This window comes from Mobula birostris, chromosome 8 (genome assembly GCF_030028105.1).
Source record: "Mobula birostris isolate sMobBir1 chromosome 8, sMobBir1.hap1, whole genome shotgun sequence".
Taxonomy (NCBI): Eukaryota; Metazoa; Chordata; class Chondrichthyes; order Myliobatiformes; family Myliobatidae; genus Mobula; species Mobula birostris.
Genome location: NC_092377.1, coordinates 167581416 through 167608073, shown reverse-complemented (window position 1 = coordinate 167608073; position 26658 = coordinate 167581416). Strand labels below are relative to the sequence as shown.

The following is a 26658-nucleotide window of genomic DNA, read 5'->3' as shown; positions in this document are numbered from 1 at the left end:
TATAGGCACTGCAGGAGCAGAATACCGACACCAAATGTAGGTGGCAGGGAAATGATGGGCTGGAAGTGATCTGGTTGCTCTGTGAGCTAATTGGGCAATTGGTCACCATAGATGAGTGCCTCCATTGAGCAGATCACCAAACCTCTCAATAATATCAACATCAATCGATCTCCGAAATCACTGACACCAAATTGGGCTCTCACTGGTACCACTGGACCTTGTGTGCAGGGGCTGTCCATTTGCTTCTATTCGTGTGCCCCGGAAGTGTCCCCCCCCCCCCCCCCCCCGCAATATTGGAGCGAGTTCCTTTAGACCATCTCAGACCCATTTCTCTTCAGTCCATTCCTCTGGTCCACTGTCCGCAGTGATGTAGTGGGTAGCTGTACGTTTTACAGTGCCATTGATTGGGGTTCAATTCCCACTGCTGTCTGTAAGCGGTTTGTACGTCTCCCCTGCGACCGCGTGGGTTTCCTCCAGGTGCTCTGGTTTCCTCCCACCTGCCAAAGGTGAACATGTTAGTAGATTAATTGGTCACATGGGTGTAATTGGATTCTTTTTACTTATCTAGTGATACAGCGCGGAGTTGGCCTTTCCGGCTTTACGAGCTATGCCTCCCCCCCCCAACCCCAGCAACCACATAACCCTGATTAACCCTCACCTAATCAGGGGACAATTTACAGTGACTAACTAACCTAGCGGGTACGTCTTTAGACTGGGGGGAGGAAACCAGAGGATCGGAGAAAACGCACACATTCTGTGGGGAGGACATAAGAGGCTCCTTACGGACAGCACCAGAGCTAAACTCCAAAACTCTGTAACCACCCCCCCCCACCGAGCTGTGATAGTATCACGCTGACCGCTACGCCACCGTGGCACATAGTGTCACGCTGACCGCTACGCCACCGTGGGACACTCATTACCGTGCCGTGTCTTTGAATAGAATTAACAAAGCTGTACTGGATACCTCACAATCTATCTCGGTGTGGCCTTGCACCTGATGGCCTACCTGTACTGCGTGTTGACTGTTGCACTTGTCGTAGTAGGGAACTGTTATAGCAGCATTGTGCGCATGCTGTGTTGGCACAGAACTCTTGCCCTTAGGTGTGTTGGTTGTCAACACAAATGACACATTTCTACATGTTTCGATGTACATGTGATAAATAAACTTGAATTTTGGCAGTAATTTCAAGAAGACAAGAACATAAAAGCAAGGATGTACTGTAATGCTGAGGCTTTATAAAGCACTGGTGAGGCCTCACTTGGAGTATTGTAAGCAGTTTTGGGCCCCTTATCTAAGAAAGGGTGTGCTGACGTTGGAGAGGGTTCAAAGGAGGTTCACGAAAATTAGTCTGGAATTCAAAGGTTTGTCATATGAGGAGTGTTTGATGGCTCTGGGCCTGTACTCACAGGAATTCAAAAGAATGGGAGTGACCTCATTGAAACCTATCGAACATTGAAAAGGCTCACTAGGGTGGATGTGGAGAGGATGTTTCCTATGGTGGGGGAGTCTAAGACCAGAGGACACAGCCTCAGAGTAGAGGAGTGTCCATTTGGAACAGAGATGAGGAGGAATTTCTTCAGCCACAGAGTGGTGAATCTGTGGAATTCATTGCCACAGTGGAGGCCAAGTCTTTATGTATATATAATGGAGAGGTTGATTGATTCTTGATTGGTTAGGGCATGAAGGGATACGGGGAGAAGGCAGGAGATTGGGGCTGAGACGGAAACTGGATTGGCCATGATGAAATGGTGGAACAGACTTGATGGGCCAAATGGTCTAATCCTGGTCCTGCTCCTGCTCTGCTAACCATGCCGGATCTGGTTAGGATGCGATGGATTAGGATGTGATGGATCTGGTTAGGATGTGATGGATCTGGTTAGGATGATGGATCTGGTTAGGATATGATGAATCTGGTTAGGATGCGATGGATCTGGTTAAGATGTGATGAATCTGGTTAGGATGCAATGGATCTGGTTAGGATATGATGGATCTGGTTAGGATGATGGATCTGGTTAGGATGTGATGGATTTGGTTAGGATGATGGATCTGGTTAGGATGTGAAGGATCTGGTTAGGATGGGATGGATCTGGTTAGAATGCGATGGATCTGGTTAGGATGATGGATCTAGTTAGGATGCTGGATCTGGTTAGGATGTGATGGATCTGGTTAGGATACGATGGATCTGGTTAGGATGATGGATCTGGTTAGGATATGATGGATCTGGTTAGGATGTGATGGATCTGGTTAGGATGTGATGGATCTGGTTAGGATGTCATGGATCTGGTTAGGATGATGGATCTGGTTAGGATGTGATGGATCTGGTTAGGATGTCATGGATCTGGATAGGATGATGGATCTGGTTAGGATGTGATGGATCTGGTTAGGATGTGATGGATCTGGTTAGGATACGACGGATCTGGTTAGGATGATGGATCTGGTTAGGATGCTTTCCATTGTGGGAGTGACATACTCCTGCTCCTGGCATCATAGAGTCAGTCACCAGGAAATAGGCCACTCGGCCCAACAAGGTTGTTGTTTCCATCATGCCCTCATTTACACCCATCACACTGTATTCTCCTGCCATTTCGATCCACTCCACTCCCCTCCTCGGTTTTACCCCCTCACCCCCACACAACAGGGGCAGTTCACCACAGCCAATTCACCCACACATTTGGGGATCTGGGAGGAAGCCAGTGCGCCCAGGGAAAACTGACGTGGACATAAGGGGAACATGCAAGCTCCACACAGACAGCAACTGATGTCAATGTTTAATGTAAATTTATTATCAAAATACCTGTATGCTGCCATATACAATCCTGAGATTCATTTACTTGTGGGCATTCTCAACAAATGTATAGAGTAATAACCATTTCAGAATCAATGAAAGACTGCCCAAATTGGGGCACTTGGCATTGAGTGAAGTTATCCCCTTTGGTTCAGGAGCCTGATGGTTGATGGCTGGGACTGAACCGGGGTGTCTGGAGTTCTGGTGCTGTGTCTAGATGTATCTCTGAGCCACTCGTATGTTGACTTTACAGACCAGTAAACACACTTCTATTTCTCCTGTCCTTTACCGAAGTGTCCGGAACAGGCAGGGTCTGACCCAGCGGTGGCTGCCCCCTCTCGCTGCTTGTCATTGTGCACACAGAGAGCAAAGTGACAGTCACTAACGAGCTGCGCTCTACCTATTGACCGAATAAGAAATACTTTGTTCTCACTGTAAAAGGCGCTTTGTTCAAAGCTCCTTAATTAAATTTGACCTCGTTGCTGTGTACACCACACCCCCACTTCCAACCAGGTTTGGTGGTGGTAAGTGTTACATTGCAACCATACCACAGGGGCAAAGATGGAAGGAGAGAAGGTGATTAATCTGAATGTCGTCACCAGCTGGATCGGGCCCAGGTGAATTACGCTTCCTCTCATGAAACACACTTCAAACCCAGTTACTATGCCGAATACCTTTAAAGGCAGCCTCTTCATCCAGGTCCATCCAAGTCACTCCAGCCATATAGGAACCTGGAACTCAACACTTTTTCTACCCTTATTCAAGAGTCAAGGTTGTTCAATGTCATTTCCTGACACAAGCTTGAAGGAGAACAAAATAATTGTTACTCCGGATCAGATGCAGCACAAAAAAAACTCAAAAAGATAAAGAATATGTTAATACTAATTGAGTGGTGGGGTGGAGATATGTCTCTACCAAAGGAGGTGTAAGGTGCTCCTTCTCTCCGCTGGCCTGCAGGTCACCCTTGGGTGAGGTGTAGCACTTGCTTAGCCCCCGATCAGGGTCACGTGAAGCCACGGGAACAGGTGGTGGATGGTCGTATGAGCAGCTGGTGTATATCACAAGTCCTGGTTATGTGACCACTGACACCAGACAGACAATCTCTGAAGAGTATTGATAATGGCTGGGGTCACCTGTCTTGTAAAGACACTGCCCAGAAGAAGGTAATGGCAAACTACTTCTGTAGAAAAATATGCCAAGAACAATCACAGTCGTGGAAAGACCATGATTGCCCATGTCATACAACACTGCACATAATGATGATGTCGTACAACACAGCACATAATGATGATGTCATACGACACATAATGATGATAATGACGTGTAATAATAAAAATACAATAAATATAAATACCTAAGATCGCTCATGTAGATTGATTGTATGTCCATAAAGTGACGCTAGGCACAAGAGTGTCTGTGCATAAGGGGAGAGACAGGAAATGATAAAGTAGTGGTGGTTGGAGGTGTGGAGGGGTGGGTTAGTGGGTGGAGGTGTTGATTAGTCTCACTGCTTGGGGATAGTAACTGTTTTTGAGTCTGGTGGTCCTGGCGTGGATACACTCCCTGATGGGAGTGGGGCAATCAGTCCACGAGCAGGGTGGGTGGGATCCTTCATGATGCTACTGGCCCTTTTCCAGTACCTTTCTATATATATGTCCTTAATGGTGGGGAGGCTGGCGCCGGTGATGCTTTGGGCAGTTTTCACTACCCGTTGCGAGCCTTCCTGTTCACCACAGTGTACAGTGAAGTGTGCGCAGGCACTCCAGTACAGGTAGCATGGACCTCTAGTGTTCTTCTGCTGAAGTCAATAGTCAGAGTGAGAGATCGTTGCCAATCGCAACTGCCTGGTGTCTACAAGTGAGGAAACCAAGGTTCCAGTTGCACAAGGAGGTATTGAGGCCAAGGCCCTGCAGCTTATTCATTTGCTTTGAGGGGATGAACGCCGAGCTGTAGTTGATAAAGTGCATCTTCACTGTCCACGTGTTCCAGGATAGAGTGAACAGCCAATGAAGTGACATCTACTGTGGACCTGTTGCTCCGGTAGGCAAATTGGAGTGGATTCAAGTTGCTTTTCAGGCAGGAATTGTTATGTTTCATCACCAACCTCTCAAAGCACTTCAACACAGTGGACGTAAGTGCTGCTGGAGATGGGGTACCACATTCTTCTCAGGTAGAATTGAAGCCTGCTTGAAGCAGGTGGGTACCTCAGACTGCCAAAGTGAGAGGTTAAAGATTTCAGTGAACACTCCAGCCAGTTGACCAGCGCAGGTCTTCAGGACTTGGCCAGGTAGCTGTCTGGGCAGAATGCTTTCCTTGGGTTTACCCTCCTGAAGGATGTTCTCACGTTGGTCTCAGAGACTGGGATCACAAAGTCTTCAGGTTCCTCCATGCTTTCACAGTCATACCTTTTTTAAAAGAAAATATTTTTATTATAAATTCAAATCACAACAATCACATTACAAAGAAAAACCAGACAAATCATGACTAACACAGACTAAACTAACACATTCCCATCTTCATTGATGGTGGCATTTATCTCCTGCTGTGCCCAATAGTCTCCGGACACCTCTGTGTTACCTGTGGGCGCTGCGTGTTCTTTTTCCACAGCGACCTGGACACAGGCAAACCCGCTGAACATTGCCCATCAGTCAGTCCAGAGGGAACCCACACTGCCCATCTCCAGTGCCCACGGGTAACTATTCAGTCAGTCCAGAGGGAACCCACACTGCCCATCTCCAGTGCCCACGGGTAACTATTCAGTCAGTCCAGAGGGAACCCACACTGCCCATCTCCAGTGCCCACGGGTAACTATTCAGTCAGTCCAGAGGGAACCCACACTGCCCATCTCCAGGGCCCACGGGTAACTATTCAGTCAGTCCAGAGGGAACCCACACTGCCCATCTCCAGTGCCCACGGGTAACTATTCAGTCAGTCCAAGGGGAACCCTCCACTGTCCTCCAGGGCCCATGGGTAATTATCTGGTCAGTCCAGGAGGGAATCTCCGCTGCCCGTCTCCAGGGCCCACGGGTAACTATCTAGTCAGTCCAGGGGGAACTCTCCGCTGTCCGTCTCCAGGGCCCATGGGTAACTATCCAGTCCATTCCAGGCGCAAGTTAACTCAGACATCCTCCTCACTCATCCCCCCCACCCCCCACCCATAGTGGATGACCGAAGATGAAGAAGGTTGGGTGGGGCTAAAATGCAGTCAGAAGGTGAGGAACAAACCCTCAGATATGCGGATGGAGGCTGCAGCCTCATGAATTCCATGTGCGTATGTTGCATGGTCTCTTGGAGCTACCTGGTTGATCTGAAGCCCGTGTCTCAGTCTCAGTGAGGACTGACTCCTGTCTCCTTACACATCATTGCTCCTGTACCTAATAAAGTGATCATTCAGTGTATGTCCGTGGTCTTCTGGTGCTGCAGCTCATCCCCTTCAAGGTTTAACGTGTTGTGCATTCAGAGATGCTCTTCTGCACACCACTGTTGTAACGTGAGGTTATTTGACTTACTGTCGCCTTCCTGTCAGCTTGAACCAGTCTGGCCATTCTCTCTGACCTCTCTCATTAACAAGATATTCTTGCCCACTCGCTGAATGCTTTCTGCTCCTCACACCATTCTCTGTAAACTCTAAATCAGGGATTCCCAACTTATTTTATGCCGTGGACCCTTTCCATTAACAAAGGGTCCACGTTGGAATCCCCTGCTCTAGAGACTGTTGTGCATGAAATCCCAGGAGACTGGCATTTTCTGAGATACTCAAACCACCCCATCTGGCACCAACAACGATTCCATGGCTAAAGTAACTTCGATCACATTTCTTCCCAATTCTGATGTTTGATCTGAACAACAACTCAACTTCTTGACCATGTCTGCATGCTTTTATGCATTGAGTTACTGCCATGTGATTGGCTGATTAGATATTTGCATTCATGAGCAGGTGTTCAGGTGTACCTAATAAAGTGGTCACTGAGTGTATGTCATGGAATTTGTTGTTTTGTGGCAGCAATACAGAAAAATTATCAAAACATTGCAAAAAGAAAAGAAAGTAATGTGTAAAAATATTGCAAAAAGTTGGTAGGTCGGTCACCAATTGATCTACGCTTAAAATGATGTGCAGAGGTACAAAGGGAGATCTGGGAAGTTTGGTGGTTTGGCACAGAGAGTGTAAAGAAAGGAAGAACACTCGCAGGTTTGAATGGAACGGCTTGATGATATAATGTTGGGAAGATTGGAGTGAGATTTCAACGGAATGGGATTAAAGGGGAAGATCATCGTGATTGAGGGACAGAAGGAATATGATTCAGTGAGAAACCTCAGTGACTGGTATTGAATTCAAGAGCTGCGAGGTAATGTGGCAGCTCTATAAAACTCCGGTTAGACTGCACTTTGATTATTGTGTTCAGTTCTCGTCACCTCATTACGGGAAGGATGTGGAAGCTTTAGAGAGAGTGCAGAGATTTACCAGGGTGCTGGATGGATTGGAGAGCATGCCTCATGAGGCTGATTGAGTTAGGGCTTTTCTCTTTGGAGTGAAGGAGGATGTGACACGACTTGATAGAGATGTACAAGATAAGGGGCATAGATAGGGTGGACAGTCAGCACCTTTCTCCCAGGTCTGAAGTTGAGGCAGCATAATTTTAAGATGTTTGGAGGAAAGTATAGGGGAGAATGCCAGAGGTAGGGTTTTTCACACAGAGAGTGGTGGGTGTGTGGAATGCACTGCCGGGGGTGCTGCTAGAGGCAGATACATCAGGGACATTTAAGAAACTCTTGGGTATGCCCATGGATGATAGAGAACAGAGGGCTGTGTCAGAGGGAAGGGTTAGATTGCTCCTAGAGTAGGCTAAAATGTTAGCACAACATTGAGGGCCGAAGGGCCTTACTGTGCTGTAATGCCCTATTTTCTATATTGGTGAGACTCTAAGAGGGGTTTGATTCTGAAGACAGGGTGTTGGGAGCGAGGGCCCCACATGCTAACTCCTAGTTTACTCCATCCATTGCTTCGTGTCATCACTCAGAGTGATTTATGAGTACGAATGAGAGCCAAGCTCAGGGAAAGAGCCTCCAAGTGTCTGTGTGCATCTGTGCTGTGTTAAACTGCGAGCAAAATGAGACAACGTTAATGAAGACCACGTTTGTTAAATCATACTCTCATTCCCCATGTAAACAGCATTCAGCAAGGCTTTCTTCGTCCAAGATTCCTTGGCCACAGTTGTTCACTGGGGATATTAAACTGGTTGTGTGTTACATGTGTAGACAATCTTCCTTTAACACTGAACTATTGCAAACAGCTTCACGTTCCTACAGCTCTCAGAGCGGCTCAAATGAACAATGGGACTGCAGAGAAAACCGACCTGAAGGGTTATTATAGACAGCACAGTACAGGCCATTCGGTCCACTATTCAGTGCTGACCTTTTAATCTACTCTAAGATCAGTATACCCCTTATGTAGGCCTTCATTTCCGTTTCATCTGTGTGTCTGTCTAAGAGTCTCTTAATTGTCCCCGATGTATCTGCCTCTACCATCACCCTGGCAGTCTGTTCCACACACCCACCACTCTCTGGATAAAAAACGTAGCACCAGCACCCCCCCCCTATATTTTCCTCCAATCACCTTAAAATGATGCCCCCTTGTACTAACTAGCCACTTTAAAAAGCGCTGCCTTTCCATTCTATCTATGCCCCTTATCTTCTACACTACAGCCGTCACCTCTCATCCCTCCTTCTCTCCAAAGTGAAAAGCCCGAACTCACTCAACCATTCCTCATGAGACATGCTCTTGAGTCCAGGCAGCATCCTGGTGAATCTCCTCTGCACTCTCTCTTCCTGCTTTCCCCAATTTTTGATTCTGAGGTGAATTTAAGAGGGAGTTAGATATGGCCCTTGTGGCTACGGGGGTCAGGGGGTATGGAGGGAAGGCTGGGGCGGGGTTCTGAGTTGGATGATCAGCCATGATCATAATAAATGGCGGTGCAGGCTTGAAGGGCCGAATGGCCTACTCCTGCACCTATTTTCTATGTTTCTATGAATCTGTGTGAATATTGCGTTAGGGTTACAACGCTGAACGATTCGCTGCCGCAGGAGACTCGTCGCCTCGTCTCTTCACTGTATCCTCTTGTTGATTTCTCCCTCAGCCTTTGTCAGCTTCTCCTTAAAGCTGTCAGAGTGACTTGCCCAGCAACTCACCCATAGGACATGCTAGTGAATGGCTATCTTGTAATATTGAGTAGCAGGGTGGAGATGTGTCTCTACAAAAGGAGGTGCAAGGTGCTTCTTCTCTCCACTAGCCTGCAGGTCACCATCGGGCAAGGTGTAGCACCTGCTTAGCCCCCGATCAGGGTCACATGAAGCCGTGGGGGCAGGTGGCGGATGGTCGTACAAGCAGCTGGTGCATATCACAAGTCCTGGTTATGTGACCACTGATGCCAGGCAGACAGTCTCTGAAGAGTATTGATAATGGCTGGGGTCACCCATCTTGTAAAGACACTGCCCAGAAGACGGCAATGGCAAACCACTTCTGTATAGAAATTTGTCAAAAACAATGATGGCCATGGAAAGACCGTGATCACCCGCGTCATATGAAACGGCACATGATGATCTTATAATTACTTTTTAAATTAAACTTCTATTTTATTTAGAGAGGTAGCAAGGTAACAGGTCCTCACTGCCCAATGAGCCCAGGTTACCAGGTTGTATCTCTAAAATAAAAGTGAATGAATGCAGCCAGTAATGTGGTGCCTCACCAAGGTTTTATAGAGAATTCAGTGCAACACTATCACAGCACCAACAATCTGGGTTCAATTCCCACCACTGTCTGTAGGAAGTTTATTCATTCTGATTGTGTGGGTTTCCTCCGGGTGCCCCAGTTCCCTCCCACGGCCCAAAGGTCTACAGCTTAGTAGGTTCTTCTCGTCTTGGGCCCTTGGCTCCCAGTGATGACCTCACGTCTGCATCGATGGTACGGCTGGAGTTCATTAATGCCTCTGCAAAGCGTTCCGTCCACCGTACAGGGGATTGGCCTGTCACCAGGGCCCTGTTGGCAGGCCTTACCTGTTTCCACCTCTCACAATGGGGATGTAGGGTTGGACTTCAAATGGTAGGTTATTAGATTAACTGGAGATAACCGAGCATGGGCTCATTGGACCGGAAGGGGCTGTTACTGTGTTGTGTCTCTCTAAAGGAGCTACACACAATGTGAGACTAGAGCACAGTGTCTTCAGACTGAATGGATCAAAACTGAGGGATAGTTGTGGGGCGGGGGAGAGGTGGTGAAGTCTAAGAGGCAAGTTTAATGTGGACAAATGGTTTTCATTCTGAGAGCACGGTAGAGTAACAATTTACAGTGCCAGTGATTGGGGTTCAGTTCCTATTACTTCCTGTAAGGAGCTTTTACGTGAATGTGTGGGTTTCCTCTGGGTGCTCTGGTTTCCTCCCACAGTCCAAAGACATACGGGTTAGGGTCAGTAAGTTGTGGGCTTGCTATGTTGGCACAGGGAGCATGGCGGCATTTGTGGGCTGCCCCCAGCACATTCTCAGACTGTGTTGATCATTTCAATGTGCATGCGACAAATAAATCGAATCGTTAAAGTTTTAGAAGTCTTTAATCTTCAGTTCCAATGTCTTCAGAGCTTCTCAGGACTGCAAGACTGCCCGCAATGGTTAAAACATTAGAAAAATCTATTTTTGTTACCCACAAGATTTCGCTGTGAGGCCTTCCTACCACAGAGGTACATCACTCAGTGGCCACACTCTCCATTGGATATTTGCCATGTCAATAATCACGGTGCAGTTCTAGTCTCTGACCACTAGGTGAAAGTAATGGAGGCTCCCCCCCCGAGCCTGACCCCTAACTCTATTGGCCATCTAAGTGAATTGTTGATCAGCTGACTGGACCCAACGACCTGGACAGGATGAGATGTTGCCAGTTCCTTGCTCCCACTCCCTGAACCCGTCAGAATGATTGATGGATCTGTAGTGACATTAACGTTCAGAGCTCAGGCTGGAACAGAAAATGGGAATTGTCCTTCTGCAAGCACTAAGCGGGAACTTAAAAATAATAGTTTCCTGTGTTAATACCATTCACTCCAGGTTTTTTTTAAAGAACCTAATAAATGGATTATTTTTGTTCATGTCAGCCTGTCATCAGGGTGAATGATCGTACTGCTGGGAAGGGGGAACTCATTGCCAGAGGCCAGTGTTACTTGGCTGGCTACACGGTAGGCTGAGCACACTGTACTATTCTTCATGTGCTGTTCCCGCAATGTGCCTCTAGCTCAAGTCCTAAATTATACACTCCCCTCTTTTTCTCCCTTGACAACCTCTGACCTTTACTCTCAAACTCTCCGCTTGCTTAAATTATGGCCAAACTATTGACCGTGCTGTTCCATGTCTTTTAATGCGTATTTAAATGACTTCTTTTCAATAGTTAATGACATGTGCCTACACCATCAAAGTCCATGCTCCAACTGGCCCACGGTACGGCGGATTCTGGTTAACTGGGACAGGTCAGGACCAGTACGTTTTGGCTCAAATAAGTGGCTGTCTCAATGGAAATAGACAAACTGAGTAGCAAATTATGTATTTAAATGAAATGCAGAACAAATTAGAACACTACCAATACTACTGCAGTACTATAAAATCATGTATTAGTTCCTCATACTTATTGACTGAGGAATTCATCCACATTATGTTCTTTTAACTGTAAATGAGCAAATTCTGCACAGACCCCTGGTGCAGATGGTGGATTGCCTTTCTGCAAAGCTTTTAACAACTGCATCCTCCAAATCTTCATTTTCATTGTAACATTCAAGATGATTGCTAATTCCTTCATAGATCTTAACTTGAAGTAGTGAAATTGTTCCATTTTCACTCTCAGCGGTTTTTGGCATCTCCAAGCCTGAATGCTTGAAACCACAGTGAGCAAAATAGTTCTGAACAACACACACAAAATGCTGGAGGAACTCAGCAGGCCAGGCAGCACCTATGGAAAAAAGTACAGTTGATGTTTCGGGCCGAGACGCTTTGAGAGTCCTGCTGAAGGGTTTCAGTCCGAAATGTCGATTGAACTCTTCCCATAGATGCTGCCTGGCCTGCTGAGTTCCTTCAGCACTGTATGCTTTGCTTGGATTTCCAGCAGCTGCAGATTTTCTCTTGCTTGTGATTGGAAAACAGTTCTAAATTGTCTTCCTTCTTATTTTTCACCAACAATCAGTGACAAAAAAATCACTGCACTTTGAACACAAACACACGCATCTGACTCTAATTACAAGCTGTTCGCTTTAAGCACAATGCTGTGTCTAATGGCCATACAAGTGCATGTGAATGTTACTGACACTAGTTAGATACTGCTTAGCAATTCTCCTGTCACAATTAAAGTGGCATAGAGTCCAAATAAACAAAAGGAATCAATAGGTTTCAATAGGTGCATTTAATGTCCGAGAAATGTATACAATCTACATCCTGAAATTCTTTTTCTTTGCTAACATCCACAAAACCAGAGGAGTGCCCCAAAGAATAAATGACAGTTAAATATTAGAACTCCAAACATCCCAGCTCCCCCCTCCCATACATAAGCAGCAGCAAAGCAAAGATCCCCCACTCCGCCACCAGCAAAAATGCATCAGGACCCCCAACCGAGCACTCAAACGTGCAGCAAAGCATCAATAAAGACACAGACTTGCAGTACCCCAAAGACTACTCATTCACCCGGTAATTCGACATATTACAGGCTCTTTCTCTCTCCCTAATAAGGGAAAAAGAGGTGTCCCCATTTCACAGTGAGAAGGGAGCCATAACAAACATCTCGCTGGTTTATGGTGTTAAAAGTCTGTTGTGTCAGTTTTTCTGAGCTTTGTGCCCAAAGATCTAGGGTTTCTGGGCACACTGCCAGCAGCCAGATTGCTGCTTTCGATCTTCCGTGTACTCCCATGGTACATCAGGTGGCGACACCGGCCTTGAATCCGCCCACCTCCAGAGCCACGAAAATCCAGCACCCTGAAAGTGCGCTAGTCTTCCAGGCCACATCCTTAGCATATCGAAAAGCGGCCGGTCGTGAGGCCCCGAGAGCAGGTCCCATTTCCACAGAGAACCGAAGTCAGCGTGTAACTTCAGGTCAGGGTCTTCAAAAGAACCCTGAAAAGGGAAAAAAAAGAGATATCAAGGATAGAAATAGAGCTGTTTCTGAAGATACAAGCAAAGGAGTCGTCGTTAGGTACCATTGTCCTCCTAAGCTCCTAAAATCCTGGATATTTTCGTGATTAGTTTCTCTTCTTTAAGAGTTGTTTCAAATAAGTGACTGCGCCAATTAACTGACGGTGCAGTTAACTGGAATCTATGTTTCTAAACACCAAAGGGAGGTACAGAAGACAAACATGTAGTCTAAACACGGTCAAGTCCTGTACGTCGTTGGACTGTGGGAGAAAACGGGAGCACCCGGAAGAAACTCATGGATTCATAGGGAGGAAATACAAGATCCTTACAGCCAGCGCTGGAATTGAACTCTGACTTCCGATGGCACAAGCTGTAACAGTGTTGTGCAAACCATCACACTACCGTAGCGGGCTGCAGCTCTCTCTCACTGACTGGGTCTGGCTCCGGCCTCGGCCTGCAGCAGTAAACATTCTCTGGAACTGCCTATTCATCTGCACCTTGGTGACCTTAGACAACTCCCCTAGAGCTGGCCAAACCCAGCCAGTTTGCCTAGCACACAATTATCAAATGGCTCGCTGTTTGCAGCAATACCGAAACTTCTGTAGATTGGTATAGTCGATGCTGGTTCAGTACTCAGCAAAGCCCTCAGCACCAGAGGTCTTTATTTTCCAGAAGAGCTCAAGCGAACAATGATCTCAGCTTTTCTACGTCTTCTACTTGTTCTTTTTATCTCAATTTTGCTTTAGAAACTGCTGGAGCCTGTGACTTTCAGTCTGTAGTTCAATCGAGTGAGCTAGTGCTCTGCTGTCCCTGAGAAAACTCCAGCAGTGAAATGTGAGCATGAGCTACCATGAGGAGAAGCTCAGAGACGAGACAAGGGGCCGTGATCAACTACATTTTTCTCCGATTAAAGTGTTGAGGAAGATTGAAACATCGAGGTAAGTGGTTCTCTGAGAAGTCATTGGGTTCAAGTTGCTGCCCTCAGAGGGTTCACTGGGGTCAAGAAGCTGCCCTCAGAGGGGCTGCTGGGATCGAGTTACTGCCCTCGGAGGGGCCACTGGTTCATGTCACTCCCCTCTGAGGGGCCACTGGTTTGTGTCACTGCCCTCTGAGGGGCCACTGGTTCATGTCACTGCCCTCTGAGGGGCCATTGGTTCATGTCACTCCCCTCTGAGGGGCCACTGGTTTGTGTCACTGCCCTCTGAGGGGCCATTGGTTCATGTCACTGCCCTCTGAGGGGCCGCTGGTTTGTGTTACTGCCCTCTGAGGGGCCACTGGTTCATGTCACTCCCCTCTGAGGGGCTGCTGGTTCATGTCACTCCCCTCTGAGGGGCCACTGGTTCGTGTCACTGCCCTCTGAGGGGCTGCTGGTTTGTGTCACTGTCCTCTGAGGGGCCACTGGTTCGTGTCACTGCCCTTGGAGGAGCCACTGGGTCCCAATGCTCTTGAAGATGTTATCAAAATTCTAAGATTTATGAATTGGGCTGTAGTGCAAACTAACTGTAGTTCATATCAGCTTCTTTCAGCTCTATGTTCTTTTGGTGTTCTTGCCCATTCTTTCTTGTTACCGACATGTGGGCTGGGGGTTTGGGCTTCCATGTTCTTACTGTTGTTTCTCCATTGGGTGATCTGTTAGTTTGTGTGCGAGGTAGGGGTCGGGTGGGGGTGGGGGTGGGATCGGTGAGCTTTTGTTTCTTTTTCTTTTTTTCTGTATTTTATGGTTATCTGGAGAAGAAGAATCCTAGAGTTGCATTTTGCAGACGGAGCTTGATAACAAAATGAACCTATCAAACTCTGAGCATTTGAATGCGGACATGAAGATTCTACACTGGGTAGTCAAAACTGCCCAACGCAGCACTGGCACCAGCCTCCCTGCCATCAAGGGCATATATACAGAAAAGTGCTGGAAAAGGGCCAGTAACACCATGAAGGATCCCACCCACCCTGCTCATGGACTGGTTATCTCACTCCCATCAGGGAGGAGGCTACACTGTATCCATGCCAGGGCCACCAGACTCAAAAACAGTTACTATCCCCAAGCAGTGAGGCTGATCAACACCTCCACCTCTAACCCACCCCTCCACACCCCCAACCACCACTACTTTATCATTTCCTGTCAGAGTCACCTTGTGTACAGTGCCTAGCATCACTTTATGGACATCCAATCAATCTTATGTATTTATATTTGTTGTGTTCTCTATCTCATTGTGTTTTTTTGTGCCGCATTGGATCCAGAGTAACAATTAATCTGTTTTCCTTTACACATGTGTACTGGAAATGACACTGAAGAATCTCGATCGTTGATTTTTGAATTTTGACCTTGTGGCACTCCTGAAGGCAGAGGTGTGAGTCCTTCTGCTCCCAGTAACACACCGTAAACTCCATGTTGGGCTTGCTGCACTGCAAACTGTAATGGTGGACCAGGATCCTGCCTGGATTAGAGAGCATGGCTGGAGAAAGAGGTTGAGTGAGCTAGGGCTTTACTCTTTGGAGGGAAGGAGGATGAGAGGTGAATTGATTGAGGTGTACAAGAGGATAAGAGGCATAAATCTAGTGGACAGCCAGAGACTTTTACCCAGGGTGGAAGTGGCTAATGTGAGAGAGGCAAAATTTTAAGGCGATTGGAAGCACGGCTGACAACACATTCACCTTCTGCATGTTGAGCTCCTGTAGTGTCAGCAGCTCCACCACAGCCATATCGCCGCCGTTCACCGCTATCCGCCCCACCAGTCGCCCACTTCAGGCCACTGTTGCCACCAACCAAACTCTATGTAAAAAACCTACCTCTGCCATCTCCCCTATACCTTCTTCGAATCACCTTAAACCTCTTTCTCCAGCCATGCTGTCTAATCCAGGCAGCATCCTGGTAAAACTCTGTGCCCTCTCTACAGCTTCCACATCCCCCCTATAATGAAACGACCAGATCTGAACGCAATATTCCAAACGTGGTCTAACCAGGGTTTTATAGAGCTGCAACATTACCTCACGGCCCTGTGAACTCAATCTCCCAACTAATGAAGGCCAACACACTTCTTAACAATCCTATCAACCTGCGTGGCAACTTTGAGGGGTCTGTGGACTTGAACTCCAATATCACTCTGTTTCTCAACACAGCTAAGAATCCCGTCATTAACCCTGCACTCTGTGAAAAAGGATCTAGTGCTCCCCGGCATATATAGCAAATAAACTCCAGCCAGAAACATGACAACGAGGAGGAACCCATTGCTACTGCCTGTCTTCCTAATATTTCCATGGCTCCTGGAAGGATCACCAGGATCCTGAAGGAATACCAGATTAATACCATCCAAACCCATAAGGAAGCTTATGAGGTCAAAGATGACCTGGGACTCAGGTCAGCTGGTGTTTACAGGATTCCGTGAGAATGCGGAGCAGCGAATATTGGTCACGGTGTAAACCTACATCAAGGAGCACAGGAGATGTACCCGGAGAAATCGGTGGGAGCAGAACATTGCATTCGCAATATCCATAGGATTGCTTCAACGACACAAAACTACTGTGCTGTGCCAATGGCTTTTGGGAATGCCTGGTGAAGGAAGCCATTGAAATAAAACTAGAAGTAAAAAATTCTAACAAAGACAAAGGTCTCTCAAGTAAGAACTGGAATTCGATTGTAAACAAGGTGGGAGAGCAGAAACCGGATTGGATAAAGACTAACCAGTCAGGAGGGCTGGATGACGGGGGTATAAATACCAATGGACCAGACGTGCCCAGACATCATCCTTAATGAAGAGCAGAGGAGTCTGTCATCAAAACAGCAGTTATAGTCGATACCTGTACCCAGCTGGAGGCCCGCGAAGTTTATTCACCTGTAGTCTGCCTTCAAGTTCAACTTTCCAAAGTGAATCACTTCACACTTTTCCAGACTGAACTCCATCTGCCACTTCTCAGCCCAGCTCTACATCTTATCAATGTCCCATTGTAACCTTTGACAACCTTATACACAGCACCACCAACCTTCATGTCAGCTGCAAGCATCTCCCTTCCAATTCCTCGGCCAAAAATCACAAAGAGCAGGGGTCACAATGCTTCTTCTGGGATCTTGCTGTGTACAAAATGGTTGTCCTGCAGGCTACATAGCAACAGTGAGAAAAGATGTTTTGTGTGCTGCGAAGCCTCCCTGGACATCCTGACAGAAACCAGAGCAGGAATGCGAATCCTTCACTCCCCTGTTCCTTCCCCCTCTCTGCATGAGTGAATGCCCAGAGGCACCAGATCTGTTTGTACCGTGTCCTTGGAAAAGAAACAGCCGCTTCCTACCCCAAGGTTGATCAGGAGCCTTCCACCTACAGCGAGGAGAGGTGAGCAAGCAGCCGAGGCTGTCGACAGCCTCTCCATTATCGGCCTCCTCTCCACAAAGCAAGGAGCAGAAGCCCGTGTTATAGCCCAGGGAAGCAGAAATCACTGGAGCATGGATCCAGAGTCATTTATTTCACCGACCAGTTAATAGATCACCTTCCCTCGGTCTCCCCTGCCCCCCCTCCTCCTACCACCACCAGCCTTCTGCAGGAGTTAGCAATCGATACACCCAGCGCACCAGGACTGTAGCAACACATTTCAAACCTTCAAAAGGTTATTTAGTTGCTAGCAGTGCAAAGCTGCCAAGAGACTGTAAAATCATAAATTATCGCAGACAGCAGGGGAAGACAAAGAATAATGTAAGGCCAGTTTTCTTTATTGCATAGGAGATGGATGTCCTTCTAAACAAGGTAGAAGATATATCAAATCACCTTTAATGGGGACACATTTCTGTTGCCATAACTCACTGTACTAAAATAGAAGAGAGTGAAATATGGTACCGTGTAATTCAAGTGCTGACATTTTTATGGGGACTTTGCTCTACATAAATACACTGATTGCCATCACGAAAGCACCACATCAGATATTGACTGAATGCAAACATCTGGCTTTCTCAGGCAAAAAAAAATCTACCTCAGGGCGTGTGGCTTCTGAGAGAAAAAAAGGCCTTTCTTCGATGCTACATTAAAATTTATGATATTTGTACTAACTGTTATTAAAAACGGAATCCATAACTTAGCAAGAGCCACCCATGTCTGTGAATCAAAGACTTGGCTGACAGCTCAGTAACTTACTGAAATGGGACAGCTTTAACCTAATGACCGCGGCTTCACAGTCAACACACTCAAAATGCTGGAGGAGCTCAGCCACGCAGGCAGCATCTTTGGAGGGGAATAAACAAAGGTCACAGAAAGGTCAAAGTTCAAAGTAAATTTATTATCAAAGTACATATATGTCACCATGTACAACCCTGGGATTTGTTTCCTTGTGGGCATTCACAGTAAATACAAGAAACCTAATGCAATCAATGAAAGACCGCACCCAACCAGACAAACAACAATCTGCAAATGGGAACAAATTGTGCAGAAACAAAAAGAAAGAAAAAGAAACACAAACAAACAAACAAACAAATAAATAAATAAGTAAGCAAGAAGTAAATATCAAGCACATGAGATGAAGTCTGCAGGTTGTGGGATCAGTTCAGTATTCAGGTCAGTGAAGTTATCCTGTCTGGTTCAGTGCTGATGGTTGTAGGGTAATAACTGTCCATGAACCTGGTGGAGGGACCTGATGTTTGAGGGGTATTAACTGTTCTGGAACATGGTGGTATGGGACCTGATGTTTGAGGAGTAATAACTGTTCCTGAACCTGGTGGTGACCTGATGGTTGAGGGGTAATAACTGTTCCTGAACCTGGTGGTGTGGGACCTGATGGTTGAGGGGTAATAAGTGTTCCTGAACCTGGTGGTGTGGGACCTGATGGTTGAGGGGTAATAACTGTTCCTGAACCTGGTGGTGTGGGACCTGATGGTTGAGGGGTAATAACTGTTCCTGAACCTGGTGGTGTGGGACCTGATGGTTGAGGGATAATAACAGTTCCTGAACCTGGTGGTGTGGGACCTGATGTTTGAGGGGTAATAACTGTTCCAGAACATGGTGGTATGGGACCTGATGTTTGAGGGGTAATAACTGTTCCTGAACCTGGTGGTGTGGGGCCTGATGTTGTAGGGTAATAACTGTTCCTGAACCTGGTGGTGTGGGACCTGATGTTTGAGGGGTAATAACTGTTCCTGAACCTGGTGATGTGGGACCTGATGGTTGAGAGGTAATAACTGTTCCTGAACCTGGTGGTGTGGGACCTGATGGTTGAGGGATAATAACAGTTCCTGAACCTGGTGGTGTGGGACCTGATGTTTGAGGGGTAATAACTGTTCCAGAACATGGTGGCATGGGACCTGATGTTTGAGGGGTAATAACTGTTCCTGAACCTGGTGGTGTGGGGCCTGATGTTGTAGGGTAATAACTGTTCCTGAACCTGGTGGTGTGGGACCTGATGTTTGAGGGGTAATAATTGTTCCTGAACCTGGTGATGTGGGACCTAATGGTTGAGAGGTAATAACTGTTCCTGAACCTGGTGGTGTAGGACCTGATGACTGAGGGGTAATAACTGTTCCTGAACCTGGTGGTGTGGGACCTGATGGTTGTAGGGTAATAACTGTTCCTAAACCTGGTGGTGTGGGACCTGATGATTGAGGGGTAATAACTGTTCCTGAACCTGGTGGTCTGAGACCTGATGGTTGTAGGGTAATAACTGTTCCTGAACCTGGTGGTGTGGGACCTGATAGTTGTAGGGTAATAACTGTTCCTGAACCTGGTGGTGTGGGACCTGATGCTTGTAGGATAATAACTGTTTCTGAACCTGGTTGTGTGGGACCTGATGGTTGTAGGGTAATAACTGTTCCTGAACCTGGTGGAGTGGAACCTGATGGTTGTAGGGTAATAACTGTTCCTGAACCTGGTGGTGTAGAACCTGATGACTGAGGGGTAATAACTGTTCCTGAACCTGGTGGTGTGGGACCTGATGGTTGAGGGATAATAACAGTTCCTGAACCTGGTGGTGTGGGACCTGATGTTTGAGGGGTAATAACTGTTCCAGAACATGGTGGCATGGGACCTGATGTTTGAGGGGTAATAACTGTTCCTGAACCTGGTGGTGTGGGGCCTGATGTTGTAGGGTAATAACTGTTCCTGAACCTGGTGGTGTGGGACCTGATGTTTGAGGGGTAATAACTGTTCCTGAACCTGGTGATGTGGGACCTAATGGTTGAGAGGTAATAACTGTTCCTGAACCTGGTGGTGTAGGACCTGATGACTGAGGGGTAATAACTGTTCCTGAACCTGGTGGTGTGGGACCTGATGGTTGTAGGGTAATAACTGTTCCTAAACCTGGTGGTGTGGGACCTGATGATTGAGGGGTAATAACTGTTCCTGAACCTGGTGGTCTGAGACCTGATGGTTGTAGGGTAATAACTGTTCCTGAACCTGGTGGTGTGGGACCTGATAGTTGTAGGGTAATAACTGTTCCTGAACCTGGTGGTGTGGGACCTGATGCTTGTAGGATAATAACTGTTTCTGAACCTGGTTGTGTGGGACCTGATGGTTGTAGGGTAATAACTGTTCCTGAACCTGGTGGAGTGGAACCTGATGGTTGTAGGGTAATAACTGTTCCTGAACCTGGTGGTGTAGAACCTGATGACTGAGGGGTAATAACTGTTCCTGAACCTGGTGGTGTGGGACCTGATGGTTGAGGGATAATAACAGTTCCTGAACCTGGTGGTGTGGGACCTGATGTTTGAGGGGTAATAACTGTTCCAGAACATGGTGGCATGGGACCTGATGTTTGAGGGGTAATAACTGTTCCTGAACCTGGTGGTGTGGGGCCTGATGTTGTAGGGTAATAACTGTTCCTGAACCTGGTGGTGTGGGACCTGATGTTTGAGGGGTAATAACTGTTCCTGAACCTGGTGATGTGGGACCTAATGGTTGAGAGGTAATAACTGTTCCTGAACCTGGTGGTGTAGGACCTGATGACTGAGGGGTAATAACTGTTCCTGAACCTGGTGGTGTGGGACCTGATGGTTGTAGGGTAATAACTGTTCCTAAACCTGGTGGTGTGGGACCTGATGATTGAGGGGTAATAACTGTTCCTGAACCTGGTGGTCTGAGACCTGATGGTTGTAGGGTAATAACTGTTCCTGAACCTGGTGGTGTGGGACCTGATAGTTGTAGGGTAATAACTGTTCCTGAACCTGGTGGTGTGGGACCTGATGCTTGTAGGATAATAACTGTTTCTGAACCTGGTTGTGTGGGACCTGATGGTTGTAGGGTAATAACTGTTCCTGAACCTGGTGGAGTGGAACCTGATGGTTGTAGGGTAATAACTGTTCCTGAACCTGGTGGTGTGGGATCTGATGGTTGAGGGGTAATAACTGTTCCTGAACCTAGTGGTGTGGGACCTGATGGTTGTAGGGTAATAACTGTTCCTGAACCTGGTGGTGTGGGACCTGATGATTGAGGGGTAATAACTGTTCCTGAACCTGGTGGTGTGGGATCTGATGGTTGAGGGGTAATAACTGTTCCTGAACCTGGTGGTGTGGGACCTGATGATTGAGGGGTAATAACTGTTCCTGAATCTGGTGGTGTGGAACCTGATGGTTGAGGGGTAATAACTGTTCCTGAACCTGGTGGTGTGGAACCTGAGGCTCCTGTACCTTCTTCCTAATGACAGCAGGGGGAAGAGAGCATGGCCTATATGGTGGGGTGGCATGATGGTGGATACTGTTTTCTTTTGCTTTCCTTTCCTTCCACAATGATGGAGAGGGCTTTTCCTGTGATGGATTGGGCTATATCCCCCAGTCTTGCACCCTTTTTGGTTCCTGGTTGGTGTTTGCATACCAGGCCACAATGCAACCAGTCAGGATAGTCTATAGAAGTTACTCAATGTTTTAGATGATATGCCAAATATACTCAAAATTCTAAGAAAGTAGAGGCATTGCTGTGCTTTCATTTCAGTGGCACTTACGTGCTGGTCTGGTCCCAGGAGAGATGCTCTGACAGAATTTTGTGGTCTGACATGAGTCAGATCACCAGCAGAGGGATGTTGTCAGCAGACAACTAACAATGTTGTTTCCTGCCCTCTTGAGATCAATACAACCCAGGCACACACATCATATCAGAGTTCATCCAGCCCATGTGCCCTCCCTCACCCACCCAGGTGCAACAGCTCCTACACTTTACTGAGAAGGGTCTCGGCCCATAATGTTGACTGTTTACAAAAGGTAGCAGCGATAGCCCAGACTATCACGGACAAAGCCCTCCCCACCTTTGAGAACATCTGCACAGAGCGCTGTCACAGGAAAGCAGCATCCATCATCAGAGATCCTCACCACCCAGGGCATGCTCTCTTCTCGCTGCTACCATCATGTAGAAGGTACGGGAACCTCAGGACTCACATCACCAGGATCAGGAACAGTTATTTCCCTGCAATCATCAGGCTCCACACCACCAGGTTCAGGAACAGTTATTACCCTATAACCACCAGGTCCCACACCACCAGGTTCAGGAACAGTTATTACCCTACAACCATCAGGTCCCACACCACCAGGTTCAGGAACAGTTATTACCCCTCAACCATCAGGTCCCACACCACCAGGTTCAGGAACAGTTATTACCCCTCAACCATCAGGTCCCACACCACCAGGTTCAGGAACAGTTATTATCCTCAACCATCAGGTCCCACACCACCAGGTTCAGGAACAGTTATTACCCTCAACCATCAGGTCCCACATCACCAGGTTCAGGAACAGTTATTACCCCTCAACCATCAGGTCTCACACCACCAGGTTCAGGAACAGTTATTATCCTCAACCATCAGGTCCCACACCACCAGGTTCAGGAACAGTTATTACCCTCAACCATCAGGTCCCACATCACCAGGTTCAGGAACAGTTATTACCCTACAACCATCAGGTCCCACACCACCAGGTTCAGGAACAGTTATTACCCCTCAACCATCAGGTCCCACACCACCAGGTTCAGGAACAGTTATTACCCTATAACCATCAGGTCCCACACCGCCAGGTTCAGGAACAGTTATTACCCTAAAACCATCAGGTTACTGAACCTGTGTGAATAACTTGACTTACCATAACACTGAATTGATTCCACAACCAATGGTTTCAGTTTTTAAGACTGCAACTCATTCTCATTTTTTATTGCTTGTTGATTTATTTGTTTGTTTGTTTATTATTATTATATTTTCTCTTGTTTTGAATTCGCACTTTTTGTCTCTCTGACACATTGGTTGTTTTTCAGCCTTTGCAGTTTTTTCTGATTCTTTGTTTTAGTCTGAATGCCTGCAAGAAAATGGATCTCAGGGTTTTATATGGTGACATATGTATCTTGATAATAAATTTACTTTGAACTTCGAAGCAAAAGGTAATATGCACAACTTTAGGACCAGATTCCCAACACCAAGTGTTTACATCTATCTGTTTAAATAAAAAATAGTAACTGTGTTGAAAGATTAATTTAAAGATAGGAAAATGATTTGTTCAGATGTTTTCAGACAGCTTTGCAGATCCTTTGGATTCAGCAGAACAATCTCTAGAGGACTCAGTAATTACATTGACTTATTTATCATCAATGAAATAGAATTCAGTTGAAGCCAGTGTGGAAAAGCACAGTAATTTTGTGATTTCATCTCCAGTGCCTGAGTCAGGAGGTGAAGGTACACACTCAGAGGTCACTTTATCAGCTACACCTATTCACCTGCTCGTTAATGCAAACATCTCATCAGCCAATCACGTGGCAGCAACTCGATGCAGAAAAGCATGCAGACACGGTCAACAGGTTCAATTGATCAGACCAAACAGCAGAAAGGGGAATCACAAGAGGTCCTGCAGAAACACACAGTGTTCTACAGAGACTCAGCAAGTCAGGCAGCATCTATAGATGGGAACAAACAGTCAACATTTTGGGCTGAGACCCTTCGTTGGGACTGGAAATGAAGGGAAGAAGTCAGAATAAGAAAGTAAGGGGAGGGGAGGAGGAAGTACAAGGTGGCAAGTGATAGGTGAATCTGGAAGTGGGGGAGGGTGTGAATCAAGGAGCTGGGAAGTCGATTCTGGGAGAGGTAAAGGGCTTGAGAGGGGGGAATCTGATAGGAGTTGAAAAGAGAAGGTGGTGGGGGTCTATCAGAGGGAGCCAGGAGATAGTCAGGAAAGGAGAGAGGGAAAGAGAATGGGGAATGGTGAAGGAAAGGGGGAGGAAATCACTGGAGGTTTGAGAAATCAATGTACATGCCATCAGGATGAAGGTTACCCAGTGTCACAAAAAACTTTGGGTCAATTGTTTAAGAAAAATAACAAGATGGCTTGAGTCACAAAACTAGATTGAGGTGCTTTTATTTACCTCAAAACAAGTCAAAAACAATATATATAGCCACCCTCAGACAAAACACCAAAGAAAACTAACCCCAAAGCCTTGGTAACCTGAGGCTTATAACTGCTAAGCCCCTACCCTTAGACCAACCAAAAGCTAATTAACTCAATTATCCAATTGAAGATGGTATCTTCCACCATCAGCACACCTGTGCAGGTTACTGCTGCCTCTATGAGACAGCCCCATGCAGCAGGTCTGGTTCAGACCCAGTCACTATTACTGCTGGGAATGAGTGTTTTCCCGAGTGCGCCATGTGCCATCCCTAGTCAGTGACAAGGCTTGGTCACGCCCAGACAAAATATAAGGTGTTGCTCTTCCAACCTGAGTGTGGCCCCTTTGTGCCAATAGAGGAGGCCATGGAACTAGGAATGGGAAGTAGAATTGAAATGGGTGGCCTGCTTTTTCTGGCAGATCGAATGAAGGTGCTCAATGAAGCAAACTCCCAACCTACACCGGATATACAGGAGGCCACACCGGGAGCATCAGATACAGTAGAAGAACCCAACAACGTTGTAGGTGAAGTATCGCCTCACCTAGAAGGACTAGTTGGGGCCCTGAATGGTAGTGAGGGAGGAGGTGTAGGGGCAGGTGTGGAACTTGGTTGGATTGCAAGGATAAGTGTCAGGAGGGAGATCAGTGGGGAGGGATGAATGGACAAGGGAGTCACGTAGGGAGTGATCCCTGCGGAAAGCGGAAAGTGGGGTGAGAGGGAAAGATGAGCTTGGTGGTGGGTTCCCATTGGAGATGGCGTAAGTTAGAGTATTATGGAATTACAGAGGCTAGTGGGATGGTAGGCGAGGACAAGAGGAACCCTATCCTTGGTGTGGCGGCAGGAGGATGGGTGAGGGTAGATGTGCGCAAAGTGGAAGGATGTGGCTGAGGGCAGCATTGATGGTGGTGGAAGGGAAGCCTCCTTCTTTGAAGAAGGAGAACATCTTAGCTGTTCTGGAATAAAAAGCCTCATTCTGCAAACAGATGTGGCAGAGATAGAAGAACTGGGGAAAAGGAATGGCGTTTTTACAAGTGACAGAGTGAGAAGAGGTATAGTCCAGATAGCTGTGAGAGTCAGTGGGTTTATAAAAGTTATCAGTAGATACCCTGTCTCCAGAGATTGAGAAAGGGGAGAGAGCTGTCAGAAATGGACCAAGTAAATTTAAGAGCAGGATGGAAGTTGGAGGCAGAGTTGATGAATTGACGAGCTCAGCATGGGTGCAGGAGCCAGAGTCAATGCAGCCATCAATGTAGCGTTGGAAGAGTTTGGGAGCGATGCCGGTATAGGCTTGGAATGTGGACTGCTCCACATAGCTAGCAAACAGGCAAGTATGGCTGGGATCCATGCGAGTGCCCATGGCTATAGCTTTTGTTTGAATGAAGTGGGAAAAAATGAGGAAGCAATGTGATCTAAGTGACTTTAACCATAGAATGATTGTTGATGCCATATGGGGTGATTTGAGTATCTCAGAAAATGCTGAGATTTTCACACACAACAGTCTCCAGAGTTGACAGAGAATGGTCAAGAAACGAAAAACATCCAGTAAGCAGCAGTTCTGTGGGTGAAAACACCGTGTTCATGAGCAAGGTCAGAGGAGAATGGCCAGACTGGTTCAAGCTGATGGAAAGGAGACAGCACCTCAAATACCCACGTGTTACAACAGTAGTGTATGCAAGAGAATCTCTGAATACACAGCACATTGAGCCTGGAATTGGATGGGCTGCAGCAACAGAAGGCCATGAACATATACTCATTGGCCACTTTATTAGGTACAAGAGTTACCTAACAGAGTGGCCACTGAGTGTATTTGTGACAGTCTGATGCTGGCTGTCTCTGGAATGACAGCATAGTGACTAACACAGTGACCAAGAATCCCAGAGTGATGATCCGGAACCATGAAACCAGCTGAAATTGTGGAATGTCTCATTATGTCAATATCCCCAACTTTAGGACAGTATGTCCAACACAAGAACTCTATTCCCAATGTTGGGAGTGCGTTCAGCCCTGGGGAGTCTCACACTCTCATTGGACGGCTCAGACAGTGACCGGGCATTCAATTTGCCCACACCACCCACCATGAGTCCTTGTGGTTCCATCTCTGAAGTCCATTCCATCAACAGGTTAGAGATTAAAGATTAGTTTTATTTCTCACATGTACATTGAAAAACACAGTGAAGAGCGTCGTTCATGTCAGTGACAAACACAGTCTGAGGATGTGCTGGAGGGCAGCCCGCAAGCGTCACCAAGCTTTCAGCACCAACATAGCACGCCCACAACCTACCAACATAGCACGCCCACAACTTGCCAACATAGAACGCCCACAATCTGCCAACATAGCATGCCCACAACCTACCAGAATAGCACGCCCACAACCTACCAACATAGCACGCCCACAACCTGCCAACATAGAACG

At 46.9% G+C, this 26658-nt stretch overlaps 1 long non-coding RNA gene across 1 annotated transcript in view; it reads left to right on the top strand.

The window, feature by feature from the left end:
- Positions 1–13452: 13452 nt before the first annotated feature.
- The window catches only part of LOC140202361 (uncharacterized), a 78689-nt gene continuing 65483 nt past the window's right edge, over positions 13453–26658 (top strand). Inside the window, exon 1 of the long non-coding RNA XR_011887082.1 lies at positions 13453–13873. This is a non-coding gene — a long non-coding RNA (uncharacterized lncRNA). The remainder of the gene's footprint in view (positions 13874–26658) is intronic.